General features: G+C 41.0%; 1 long non-coding RNA gene across 2 annotated transcripts; it reads left to right on the top strand.

Annotated features, from left to right (window-relative positions):
- The first annotated feature begins 10,822 nt into the window (after nucleotides 1-10,822).
- LOC136782691 (uncharacterized) lies at nucleotides 10,823-13,298 on the top strand. Of its 2 annotated transcripts, XR_010824162.1 has the most exons (5): nucleotides 10,823-10,859; nucleotides 10,926-11,276; nucleotides 11,376-11,525; nucleotides 11,591-11,725; nucleotides 12,088-13,298. It is a non-coding gene; the product is annotated as an uncharacterized lncRNA (long non-coding RNA). The 2 variants fall into 2 exon arrangements; XR_010824161.1 differs by having other exon boundaries at nucleotides 10,926-11,525.
- The last annotated feature ends 1,110 nt before the right edge of the window (nucleotides 13,299-14,408 follow it).

The following is a 14,408-nucleotide window of genomic DNA, read 5'->3' on the forward strand; positions in this document are numbered from 1 at the left end:
TACACCCTGACCCCAAGTGAGTTATCCTAGCCCCTTTATAAGTACTCCCTGACCCCAAGTGAGTTACCATAACCCCTTTATAAGTACTACCAGACCCCAAGTGAGTTACCCTAGTCCCTTATAAGTACTCCCTGACACCAAGTGAGTTACCCTAGCCCCTTTATAAGTACACCCTGACCCCAAGTGAGTTATCCTAGCCCCTTTATAAGTACACCCTGAACCCAAGTGAGTTACCATAGCCCCTTTATAAGTACTCCCTGACCCCAAGTGAGTTACCAAAGCCCCTTTATAAGTACTACCAGACCCCAAGTGAGTTACCCTAGTCCCTAAAAGTACTCCCTGACCCCAAGTGAGTTACCCTAGTTCCATATAAGTACTCCCTGACCCTAAGTGAGTTACCATAGCCCCTTTATAAGTACTCCCTGACCCCAAGTGAGTTACCCTAGTCCCTTATAAGTACTCCCTGACCCCAAGTGAGTTACCATAACCCCTTTATAAGTACTACCAGACCCCAAGTGAGTTACCCTAGTCCCTTATAAGTACTCCCTGACACCAAGTGAGTTACCCTAGCCTTTTTATAAGTACACTCTGACTTCAAGTGAGTTATCCTAGCTCTTTTATATGTACTCTCTGACCACAAGTGAGTTACCCTAGTTACATAGAAGTACTCTCGGACCCCAAGTGAGTTACAATATCACCTTTATAAGTACTCCCTGACCCCAAGTGAGTTACCAAAGCCCCTTTATAAGTACTACCAGACCCCAAGTTAGTTACCCTAGTCCCTTATAAGTACTCCCTGACCCCAAGTGAGTTACCATAGCCCCTTTATAAGTACTACCAGACCCCAAGTGAGTTACCCTAGTCCCTTAAAAGTACTCCCCGACCCCAAGTGAGTTACCATAGCCCCTTTATAAGTACTCCCTGACCCTAAGTGAGTTACCCTAGTTCCATATAAGTACTCCCTGACCCCAAGTGAGTTACCATAGCCCCTTTATAAATACTCCCTGACCCCAAGTGAGTTACCAAAGCCCCTTTATAAGTACTACCAGATCCCAAGTGAGTTACCCTAGAACCTTATAAGTACTCCCTGACCCCAAGTGAGTTACCATAGCCCATTTATAAGTACTCCCTGACCCCAAGTGAGTTACCCTAGTTCCATATAAGTACTCCCTGACCCTAAGTGAGTTACCATAGCCCCTTTACAACTACTCCCTGACACCAAGTGAGTTACCCTAGCCCCTTTATAAGTACACCCTGACCCCAAGTGAGTTATCCTAGCCCCTTTATAAGTACTCCCTGACCCCAAGTGAGTTACCATAACCCCTTTATAAGTACTACCAGATCCCAAGTGAGTTACCCTAGTCCCTTATAAGTACTCCCTGACACCAAGTGAGTTACCCTAGCCCCTTTATAAGTACACCCTGACCCCAAGTGAGTTATCCTAGCCCCTTTATAAGTACACCCTGAACCCAAGTGAGTTACCATAGCCCCTTTATAAGTACTCCCTGACCCCAAGTGAGTTACCAAAGCCCCTTTATAAGTACTACCAGACCCCAAGTGAGTTACCCTAGTCCCTAAAAGTACTCCCTGACCCCAAGTGAGTTACCCTAGCCCCTTTATAAGTACACCCTGACCCCAAGTGAGTTATCCTAGCCCCTTTATAAGTACTCCCTGACCCCAAGTGAGTTACCATAACCCCTTTATAAGTACTACCAGACCCCAAGTGAGTTACCCTAGTCCCTTATAAGTACTCCCTGACACCAAGTGAGTTACCCTAGCCCCTTTATAAGTACACCCTGACCCCAAGTGAGTTATCCTAGCCCCTTTATAAGTACACCCTGAACCCAAGTGAGTTACCATAGCCCCTTTATAAGTACTCCCTGACCCCAAGTGAGTTACCAAAGCCCCTTTATAAGTACTACCAGACCCCAAGTGAGTTACCCTAGTCCCTAAAAGTACTCCCTGACCCCAAGTGAGTTACCCTAGTTCCATATAAGTAATCCCTGACCCTAAGTGAGTTACCATAGCCCCTTTATAAGTACTCCCTGACCCCAAGTGAGTTACCCTAGTCCCTTATAAGTACTCCCTGACCCCAAGTGAGTTACCATAACCCCTTTATAAGTACTACCAGACCCCAAGTGAGTTACCCTAGTCCCTTATAAGTACTCCCTGACACCAAGTGAGTTACCCTAGCCCCTTTATAAGTACACCCTGCCCCAAGTGAGTTATCCTAGCCCCTTTATAAGTACACCCTGAACCCAAGTGAGTTATCCTAGCCCCTTTATATGTACTCTCTGACCGCAAGTGAGTTAACCTAGCCCCTTTATATGTACTCTCTGGCCACAAGTGAGTTATTCTAGCCGCTTTATATGTATTCCCAGACCCCAATTGAGTTACCCTAGTCCCTTTATAAGTATACCCTGACCCCAAGTGAGTTATCCTAGCCCCTTTATATGTACTCTCTGACCGCAAATGAGTTACCCTAGCCCCTTTATAAGTACACCCTGACCCCAAGTGAGTTACCCTAGCCCCTTTATATGTACTCCCTGACCCAAAGTGAGTTACCACAGACCCTTTATAAGTACTGCCAGACCCCAAGTGAGTTACCCTAGTCCCTTATAAGTACTCCCTGACACCAAGTGAGTTACCCTAGCCTTTTTATAAGTACACTCTGACTTCAAGTGAGTTATCCTAGCTCTTTTATATGTACTCTCTGACCACAAGTGAGTTACTCTAGTTACATAGAAGTACTCTCGGACCCCAAGTGAGTTACAATATCACCTTTATAAGTACTCCCTGACCCCAAGTGAGTTACCAAAGCCCCTTTATAAGTACTACCAGACCCCAAGTTAGTTACCCTAGTTCCATATAAGTACTCCCTGACCCCAAGTGAGTTACCATAGCCCCTTTATAAGTACTCCCTGACCCCAAGTGAGTTACCAAAGCCCCTTTATAAGTACTACCAGACCCAAAGTGAGTTACCATAGACCCTTTATAAGTACTCCCTGACCCCAAGTGAGTTACCATAGCCCCTTTATAAGTACTCCCTGACCCCAAGTGAGTTACCAAAGCCCCTTTATAAGTACTACCAGACCCCCAGTGAGTTACCCTAGTCCCTAAAAGTACTCCCTGACACCAAGTGAGTAACCATAGCCCCTTTATAAGTACTCCCTGACCCTAAGTGAGTTACCCTAGTTCCATATAAGTACTCCCTGACCCCAAGTGAGTTACCATAGCCCCTTTATAAATACTCCCTGACCCCAAGTGAGTTACCAAAGCCCCTTTATAAGTACTACCAGATCCCAAGTGAGTTACCCTAGAACCTTATAAGTACTCCCTGACCCCAAGTGAGTTACCATAGCCCATTTATAAGTACTCCCTGACCCCAAGTGAGTTACCCTAGTTCCATATAAGTACTCCCTGACCCTAAGTGAGTTACCATAGCCCCTTTACAACTACTCCCTGACACCAAGTGAGTTACCCTAGCCCCTTTATAAGTACACCCTGACCCCAAGTGAGTTATCCTAGCCCCTTTATAAGTACTCCCTGACCCCAAGTGAGTTACCATAACCCCTTTATAAGTACTACCAGACCCCAAGTGAGTTACCCTAGTCCCTTATAAGTACTCCCTGACACCAAGTGAGTTACCCTAGCCCCTTTATAAGTACACCCTGACCCCAAGTGAGTTATCCTAGCCCCTTTATAAGTACACCCTGACCCCAAGTGAGTTACCAAAGCCCCTTTATAAGTACTACCAGACCCCAAGTGAGTTACCCTAGTCCCTAAAAGTACTCCCTGACCCCAAGTGAGTTACCCTAGCCCCTTTATAAGTACACCCTGACCCCAAGTGAGTTATCCTAGCCCCTTTATAAGTACTCCCTGACCCCAAGTGAGTTACCATAACCCCTTTATAAGTACTACCAGACCCCAAGTGAGTTACCCTAGTCCCTTATAAGTACTCCCTGACACCAAGTGAGTTACCCTAGCCCCTTTATAAGTACACCCTGACCCCAAGTGAGTTATCCTAGCCCCTTTATAAGTACACCCTGAACCCAAGTGAGTTACCATAGCCCCTTTATAAGTACTCCCTGACCCCAAGTGAGTTACCAAAGCCCCTTTATAAGTACTACCAGACCCCAAGTGAGTTACCCTAGTCCCTAAAAGTACTCCCTGACCCCAAGTGAGTTACCCTAGTTCCATATAAGTACTCCCTGACCCTAAGTGAGTTACCATAGCCCCTTTATAAGTACTCCCTGACCCCAAGTGAGTTACCCTAGTCCCTTATAAGTACTCCCTGACCCCAAGTGAGTTACCATAACCCCTTTATAAGTACTACCAGACCCCAAGTGAGTTACCCTAGTCCCTTATAAGTACTCCCTGACACCAAGTGAGTTACCCTAGCCTTTTTATAAGTACACTCTGACTTCAAGTGAGTTATCCTAGCTCTTTTATATGTACTCTCTGACCACAAGTGAGTTACCCTAGTTACATAGAAGTACTCTCGGACCCCAAGTGAGTTACAATATCACCTTTATAAGTACTCCCTGACCCCAAGTGAGTTACCAAAGCCCCTTTATAAGTACTACCAGACCCCAAGTTAGTTACCCTAGTCCCTTATAAGTACTCCCTGACCCCAAGTGAGTTACCATAGCCCCTTTATAAGTACTACCAGACCCCAAGTGAGTTACCCTAGTCCCTTAAAAGTACTCCCCGACCCCAAGTGAGTTACCATAGCCCCTTTATAAGTACTACCTAACCCCAAGTGAGTTACCCTAGTTCCATATAAGTACTCCCTGACCCCAAGTGAGTTACCATAGCCCCTTTATAAGTACTCCCTGACCCCAAGTGAGTTACCAAAGCCCCTTTATAAGTACTACCAGACTCCAAGTGAGTTACCATAGCCCCTTTATAAGTATACCCTGACCCCAAGTGAGTTATCCTAGCCCCTTTATATGTACTCTCTGACCGCAAGTGAGTTACCCTAGCCCCTTTATAAGTACACCCTGACCGCAAGTGAGTTACCCTAGCCCCTTTATATGTACTCCCTGACCCAAAGTGAGTTACCATAGACCCTTTATAAGTACTCCCAGACCCCAAGTGAGTTACCCTAGTCCCTTATAAGCACTCCCTGACACCAAGTGAGTTACCCTAGCCTTTTTATAAGTACACTCTGACTTCAAGTGAGTTATCCTAGCTCTTTTATATGTACTCTCTGACGACAAGTGAGTTACCCTAGTTACATAGAAGTACTCTCGGACCCCAAGTGAGTTACTATATCACCTTTATAAGTACTCCCTGACCTCAAGTGAGTTACCAAAGCCCCTTTATAAGTACTACCAGACCCCAAGTGAGTTACCCTAGTCCCTTATAAGTACTATCTGACCCCAAGTGAGTTACCATAGACCCTTTATAAGTACTCCCTGACCCCAAGTGAGTTACCATAGCCCCTTTATAAGTACTCCCTGACCCCAAGTGAGTTACCAAAGCCCCTTTATAAGTACTACCAGACCCCAAGTGAGTTACCCTAGTCCCTAAAAGTACTCCGTGACCCCAAGTGAGTTACCATAGCCCCTTTATAAGTACTCCCTGACCCTAAGTGAGTTACCCTAGTTCCATATAAGTACTCCCTGACCCCAAGTGAGTTACCATAGCCCCTTTATAAATACTCCCTGACCCCAAGTGAGTTACCAAAGCCCCTTTATAAGTACTACCAGATCCCAAGTGAGTTACCCTAGAACCTTATAAGTACTCCCTGACCCCAAGTGAGTTACCATAGCCCATTTATAAGTACTCCCTGACCCCAAGTGAGTTACCCTAGTTCCATATAAGTACTCCCTGACCCTAAGTGAGTTACCATAGCCCCTTTATAAGTACTCCCTGACCCCAAGTGAGTTACCCTAGTCCCTTATTAGTACTCCCTGACCCCAAGTGAGTTACTGTAACCCCTTTATAAGTACTACCAGACCCCAAGTGAGTTACCCTAGTCCCTTATAAGTACTCCCTGACACCAAGTGAGTTACCCTAGCCCCTTTATAAGTACACCCTGACCCCAAGTGAGTTATCCTAGCCCCTTTATAAGTACACCCTGACCCAAAGTGAGTTACCACAGACCCTTTATAAGTACTGCCAGACCCCAAGTGAGTTACCCTAGTCCCTTATAAGTACTCCCTGACACCAAGTGAGTTACCCTAGCCTTTTTATAAGTACACTCTGACTTCAAGTGAGTTATCCTAGCTCTTTTATATGTACTCTCTGACCACAAGTGAGTTACTCTAGTTACATAGAAGTACTCTCGGACCCCAAGTGAGTTACAATATCACCTTTATAAGTACTCCCTGACCCCAAGTGAGTTACCAAAGCCCCTTTATAAGTACTACCAGACCCCAAGTTAGTTACCCTAGTTCCATATAAGTACTCCCTGACCCCAAGTGAGTTACCATAGCCCCTTTATAAGTACTCCCTGACCCCAAGTGAGTTACCAAAGCCCCTTTATAAGTACTACCAGACCCAAAGTGAGTTACCATAGACCCTTTATAAGTACTCCCTGACCCCAAGTGAGTTACCATAGCCCCTTTATAAGTACTCCCTGACCCCAAGTGAGTTACCAAAGCCCCTTTATAAGTACTACCAGACCCCCAGTGAGTTACCCTAGTCCCTAAAAGTACTCCCTGACACCAAGTGAGTAACCATAGCCCCTTTATAAGTACTCCCTGACCCTAAGTGAGTTACCCTAGTTCCATATAAGTACTCCCTGACCCCAAGTGAGTTACCATAGCCCCTTTATAAATACTCCCTGACCCCAAGTGAGTTACCAAAGCCCCTTTATAAGTACTACCAGATCCCAAGTGAGTTACCCTAGAACCTTATAAGTACTCCCTGACCCCAAGTGAGTTACCATAGCCCATTTATAAGTACTCCCTGACCCCAAGTGAGTTACCCTAGTTCCATATAAGTACTCCCTGACCCTAAGTGAGTTACCATAGCCCCTTTACAACTACTCCCTGACACCAAGTGAGTTACCCTAGCCCCTTTATAAGTACACCCTGACCCCAAGTGAGTTATCCTAGCCCCTTTATAAGTACTCCCTGACCCCAAGTGAGTTACCATAACCCCTTTATAAGTACTACCAGACCCCAAGTGAGTTACCCTAGTCCCTTATAAGTACTCCCTGACACCAAGTGAGTTACCCTAGCCCCTTTATAAGTACACCCTGACCCCAAGTGAGTTATCCTAGCCCCTTTATAAGTACACCCTGAACCCAAGTGAGTTACCATAGCCCCTTTATAAGTACTCCCTGACCCCAAGTGAGTTACCAAAGCCCCTTTATAAGTACTACCAGACCCCAAGTGAGTTACCCTAGTCCCTAAAAGTACTCCCTGACCCCAAGTGAGTTACCCTAGCCCCTTTATAAGTACACCCTGACCCCAAGTGAGTTATCCTAGCCCCTTTATAAGTACTCCCTGACCCCAAGTGAGTTACCATAACCCCTTTATAAGTACTACCAGACCCCAAGTGAGTTACCCTAGTCCCTTATAAGTACTCCCTGACACCAAGTGAGTTACCCTAGCCCCTTTATAAGTACACCCTGACCCCAAGTGAGTTATCCTAGCCCCTTTATAAGTACACCCTGAACCCAAGTGAGTTACCATAGCCCCTTTATAAGTACTCCCTGACCCCAAGTGAGTTACCAAAGCCCCTTTATAAGTACTACCAGACCCCAAGTGAGTTACCCTAGTCCCTAAAAGTACTCCCTGACCCCAAGTGAGTTACCCTAGTTCCATATAAGTACTCCCTGACCCTAAGTGAGTTACCATAGCCCCTTTATAAGTACTCCCTGACCCCAAGTGAGTTACCCTAGTCCCTTATAAGTACTCCCTGACCCCAAGTGAGTTACCATAACCCCTTTATAAGTACTACCAGACCCCAAGTGAGTTACCCTAGTCCCTTATAAGTACTCCCTGACACCAAGTGAGTTACCCTAGCCTTTTTATAAGTACACTCTGACTTCAAGTGAGTTATCCTAGCTCTTTTATATGTACTCTCTGACCACAAGTGAGTTACCCTAGTTACATAGAAGTACTCTCGGACCCCAAGTGAGTTACAATATCACCTTTATAAGTACTCCCTGACCCCAAGTGAGTTACCAAAGCCCCTTTATAAGTACTACCAGACCCCAAGTTAGTTACCCTAGTCCCTTATAAGTACTCCCTGACCCCAAGTGAGTTACCATAGCCCCTTTATAAGTACTACCAGACCCCAAGTGAGTTACCCTAGTCCCTTAAAAGTACTCCCCGACCCCAAGTGAGTTACCATAGCCCCTTTATAAGTACTACCTAACCCCAAGTGAGTTACCCTAGTTCCATATAAGTACTCCCTGACCCCAAGTGAGTTACCATAGCCCCTTTATAAGTACTCCCTGACCCCAAGTGAGTTACCAAAGCCCCTTTATAAGTACTACCAGACTCCAAGTGAGTTACCATAGCCCCTTTATAAGTATACCCTGACCCCAAGTGAGTTATCCTAGCCCCTTTATATGTACTCTCTGACCGCAAGTGAGTTACCCTAGCCCCTTTATAAGTACACCCTGACCGCAAGTGAGTTACCCTAGCCCCTTTATATGTACTCCCTGACCCAAAGTGAGTTACCATAGACCCTTTATAAGTACTCCCTGACCCCAAGTGAGTTACCATAGCCCCTTTATAAGTACTCCCTGACCCCAAGTGAGTTACCAAAGCCCCTTTATAAGTACTACCAGACCCCAAGTGAGTTACCCTAGTCCCTAAAAGTACTCCGTGACCCCAAGTGAGTTACCATAGCCCCTTTATAAGTACTCCCTGACCCTAAGTGAGTTACCCTAGTTCCATATAAGTACTCCCTGACCCCAAGTGAGTTACCATAGCCCCTTTATAAATACTCCCTGACCCCAAGTGAGTTACCAAAGCCCCTTTATAAGTACTACCAGATCCCAAGTGAGTTACCCTAGAACCTTATAAGTACTCCCTGACCCCAAGTGAGTTACCATAGCCCATTTATAAGTACTCCCTGACCCCAAGTGAGTTACCCTAGTTCCATATAAGTACTCCCTGACCCTAAGTGAGTTACCATAGCCCCTTTATAAGTACTCCCTGACCCCAAGTGAGTTACCCTAGTCCCTTATTAGTACTCCCTGACCCCAAGTGAGTTACTGTAACCCCTTTATAAGTACTACCAGACCCCAAGTGAGTTACCCTAGTCCCTTATAAGTACTCCCTGACACCAAGTGAGTTACCCTAGCCCCTTTATAAGTACACCCTGACCCCAAGTGAGTTATCCTAGCCCCTTTATAAGTACACCCTGAACCCAAGTGAGTTACCATAGCCCCTTTATAAGTACTCCCTGACCCCAAGTGAGTTACCAAAGCCCCTTTATAAGTACTACCAGACCCCAAGTGAGTTACCCTATTCCCTAAAAGTACTCCCTGACCCCAAGTGAGTTACCATAGCCCCTTTATAAGTACTCCCTGACCCTAAGTGAGTTACCCTAGTTCCATATAAGTACTCCCTGACCCCAAGTGAGTTACCATAGCCCCTTTATAAATACTCCCTGACCCCAAGTGAGTTACCAAAGCCCCTTTATAAGTACTACCAGATCCCAAGTGAGTTACCCTAGAACCTTATAAGTACTCCCTGACCCCAAGTGAGTTACCATAGCCCATTTACAAGTACTCCCTGACCCCAAGTGAGTTACCCTAGTTCCATATAAGTACTCCCTGACCCTAAGTGAGTTACCATAGCCCCTTTATAAGTACTCCCTGACCCCAAGTGAGTTACCCTAATCCCTTATAAGTACTCCCTGACCCCAAGTGAGTTACCATAACCCCTTTATAAGTACTACCAGACCCCAAGTGAGTTACCCTAGTCCCTTATAAGTACTCCCTGACACCAAGTGAGTTACCCTAGCCCCTTTATAAGTACACCCTGACCCCAAGTGAGTTATCCTAGCCCCTTTATAAGTACACCCTGAACCCAAGTGAGTTATCCTAGCCCCTTTATCAAGAGACACGGTAGTGTCTCGACGGCAAGTACAGAAAAAAGTAGATAATGACATGTATATACGGCCGTCGAGGCACTACTCTCTTATACAGCAAGTTTGGCTGTTCTAATTTTCAAACCGATTTTTCTTTGTGAATAATCCACTATCATGATTTAAGCAAAGCTTTTCTTAAAATGGTTTTGAACGAGCTTTCATTTGAGCCCATAAACATTAAAATCGGTTCACGCAATCCAGAGATCTCATACTCTGTTAGCTATATATATGCCGAAGTTGAAATTCTTCTCCTTCCTTTCTGTATGTCTCGGGCTGATCTGTATGTCTCGGGCTGAAGTTGACCGCTTCTGTATGTCTCGGGCTGAAGTTGGCTGCTATATTCACCTGCTATATTCATACCGGCATAACCCTAAATTTCGATCGATTTCGATAGAACTGTCAAAATCAAAATTACTCTGTTGGGATAAAAATAGTATGATATAATTCAAAGTGTAGATAATTAAACAAACTAAAGGAATAAATACATGAAGGAGTCTGATGGAGAATCAGATAAGTAACACAACATTGTAAAATATATTAAAATTTAATATTTTGTGGTACTTTGTGGGATTTTATTTCAGGTTATAAATAAAATATTTTCCTTGTATGCACCTCTGATTTGAAGTCATACCAGTGCCAAATGCTCTAACAATTCTTGGAAATACCCTGTTATTGAAGAATGTAGATTAACGAAAATTGTAAATGAAACAGAAGGATGAGGTTGTTTCGTTCACTCATAACCAACACACATGGTAGTGTTTCAACAACAATTAACATAAACGTTTTTAAGAAAAGTAAGTACATTGTGAAAAAAATTAGTTTAATTAAAGCAAAGTTATATACAAGGTATCCTTTCATAGTTTGCAATTTGATGCCAGACCAGTGCCAAATGCTATAACAATTCTTGGAAAAATGCAAGCACCAAAAAGTACTACAATAGTTAAAGAGGAATCAGTTACAGTTCCAGTGGATATTACTACTTTTTATAATAAAATAGATAATGAAGATAGTGCTGCCATGTGTTGCTGGAAAACAGAGCTTTGGTTTAATGCAACTACGGAGTACTGGTTGAGCAATGGAAACAGTAGTTTGAAATGTGATTAACTGTTGATGACTCAATGATATGTCAATTTACTAGCGAAAGAAAAAGATAAGCCAATTGTTCATTATCACATGGTAAAGTATGTGTAACTCATTCAACCGCTTAAAATGTATGTAATTAAAAATTAATTGTTTATTTATTTATTTTTTAATTCAGCTCAAGCATGTATTAAAATATAACAATTACTTTGTTGAGTCTCTCTTTCCAGATGTACTTCAAAGGTTATTGAAATACCCTGTTATTCAAAAATGCAGGTTATTGCAGATAAAACAGATAAGGATAATCTTGTTACATTCACTCATAATTAAGACACACGGTAGTGTCTCAATAGCTATAAACATAAACATTTTCATGTAAAGTAAGTACATTGTAAAAAGAATTTGTTTAATTAAAACAAAGTTATATATAGGCATTATTTCATAGTTTGCAGTTTGATGCCAACCAGTGCCAAATGCTATAACAATTCTTGGAAATACCCTGTCATTGGAGAATGCAGATTAACAAAGGTTGTAAATGAAACAGAGAAGGATGAGGTTTAAACATATGCTAAACATCCAGGTATGGAAATCAATAACAAAATTCATGTTTAAATTTTTCTTTTCTTTAAACTCATATGGATTTCAACTGTCCGATAGGTTATATCATATATAGAAACAATTTTCCATGAGACAATAAATCTTTCTTATTACTACGATTAAAGAAAAGCAGATAAATATTTTCTAATCGTTATTTAATATTCAATTATAATATAAAAAAGTATTAAAACCATATATTTACCTACGCTTCCCCAATCAGAATAGAAAGAAATTATTATTATTACCAAAAAAATTATTCAAATTTAATTTTTTATAAGAATAACATTGATTTTTATAATATAATATGTAATATATCTTTTGGTACTTAGTGAGATTTTATTTCAGATTGATTTACAATAACATGTTTATTGTGTCATTGTGCAGGGTTAAGCTGTAATATTTAATACAAGAAGTCAGAAATGATTCCAGTTTACCATAGAAAGAGCCATAATGCAAAGTTAATGTTGAGAGTTAAACCTAAGGAAAAGGTGGAGAAATTAAAAAATTAATTTGGAAGCCAATTTTTAATAGCGAAAGGCTTGCAGGTGATTTTGGGCATAAACCCTTTGAAATATATAAGTCAATTAAATCATAATTTTAATGATAACGTCATCTAGAAATGAAACAATGAAAAGAAGTCATCATATTAATATTTTCCATGCAATAGAATTTACAGTGAATAACTTTGCGAAACTGAAAGCAGTATATCCACAAAAGAGTGGCTTCCATTGTATAAATTGGTGTATTTCCTAGTTTATATTAATGAAAGGAAAATATAAATGGTACTAGTGTGCTGGAGAAAGTGCCATAATTCAAAGTTGATATTGACGGTAACAGCTAAGAAAATGATGGATAAATATGAGCTAATTTATAAGAAAATCCTTAAGAGTGAAGTGCTTGCAGGTGATTTTAGGCATACAACTTTGGAATTAGAAATCACATAGTTGATGAAAATTATAATAAATTTATGTAGATGTGTAAATATGAAAAGAATTCATGATTGCAATATTTTACATGTGATCAGGCATATGGTGAATAAAATTAGGAAACTGAAAGCTGTATATTTAATAAAGAGAGGCATCCATTGTATAAATTGGTGTATTTCCTAGTTTATACTAATGAAGGGAAAATATAAATGGCACTAGTGTGCTGGAGAAAGTGCCATAATTCAAAGTTGATGTTGAGGTTAACAGCTAAAAAAGTGATGGATAAATATGAGTTAATTTATAAGAAAATCCTTGAGAGTGAAGTGCCTGCAGGTGATTTTGGGCATACAACTTTGGAATTAGAAATAACATAGTTGATGAAAATTATAATAAAATCATGTAAATGTGTAAATATGAAAGGAATTCATAATTTCAATATTTCACATGTAATAGAACATACAGTGTGTAACTTCAAGAAACTGAAAGCAGTATACCTAAAAAACATAGACTTCCATTGCATTAACTGGTATATATTTTACAGTTTATATTAATGAAAAGAATATATAAATGTCACTAGTTTACCAGGGAAAGAGCCATAATGCAAAGATGATAGTGAGAGTAACACCTAAGAAAAAAGTGTATTTAAAGGTAAATTTAGAAACAAATTTTTGAAAGTGAAAGGCTTTAATGTGATATTGGGTATATGATGTTGAAAATATAACTCAAACAGTCATTGAATCCTATGTTAAATGCCTCTAAAAGTGTAATTATGATAAGAACTCATCATTGTAATAATTTGTATTATATTTAATAGATTAATAAATTAATATCTCGAATTGAAGCTTTACATTATGGAACGATGAGAACATTGGAAAATGTTTTATTAGATTGAATTAGTTAAAAGAATTTTTAGTTTTAATTCCTATATTCTTACAAAACGTTATAAGATCCCACAAAAAACAAGCTTTGCTTGTAAAAAAAGGACGGCAAGTACATAAGTCGTATCTAGTATGAATAATATATAGTAATATAAAATATTTTAATTAAAAAAAAGTAGTGAAATCCAAATGTTAGGCAAGTATAAATTTTTTCCATGGCGAAAATTGAAATTTAGAAAAAAGTAAATAGTAATACAAAAATTACTTGCCGGGCCCGTAATATTCATGTGTAAGTTGCTATCTTGCAATATAAGCATTGCTTCTCGTAAGTTAAAAATGTGGCTATTTAATACGATTGCATACAACGGGCCTGGCAAGTAATTTTTGTATTACTATTTACTTTTTTCTAAATTTCAATTTTCGCCATGGAAAAAATTTATACTTGCCTAACATTTGGATTTCACTACTTTTTTTTAATTAAAATATTTTATATTACTATATATTAATCATACTAGATACGACTTATGTACTTGCCGTCCTTTTTTTACAAGCAAAGCTTGTTTTTTGTGGTATGTACTCTCTGACCGCAAGTGAGTTAACCTAGCCCCTTTATATGTACTCTCTTGCTGCAAGTGAGTTATTCTAGCCGCTTTATATGTATTCCCAGACCCCAATTGAGTTACCCTAGTCCCTTTATAAGTATACCCTGACCCCAAGTGAGTTATCCTAGCCCCTTTATATGTACTCTCTGACCGCTAGTGAGTTACCCTAGCCCCTTTATAAGTACACCCTGACCGCAAGTGAGTTACCCTAGCCCCTTTATATGTACTCCCTGACCCAAAGTGAGTTACCATAGACCCTT

Source organism: Prorops nasuta, unplaced genomic scaffold, assembly GCF_024137725.1.
Source record: "Prorops nasuta isolate Cenicafe-Biocafe unplaced genomic scaffold, Cenicafe_Pnas_1.2 PNAS00029, whole genome shotgun sequence".
Classification (NCBI taxonomy): domain Eukaryota; kingdom Metazoa; phylum Arthropoda; class Insecta; order Hymenoptera; family Bethylidae; genus Prorops; species Prorops nasuta.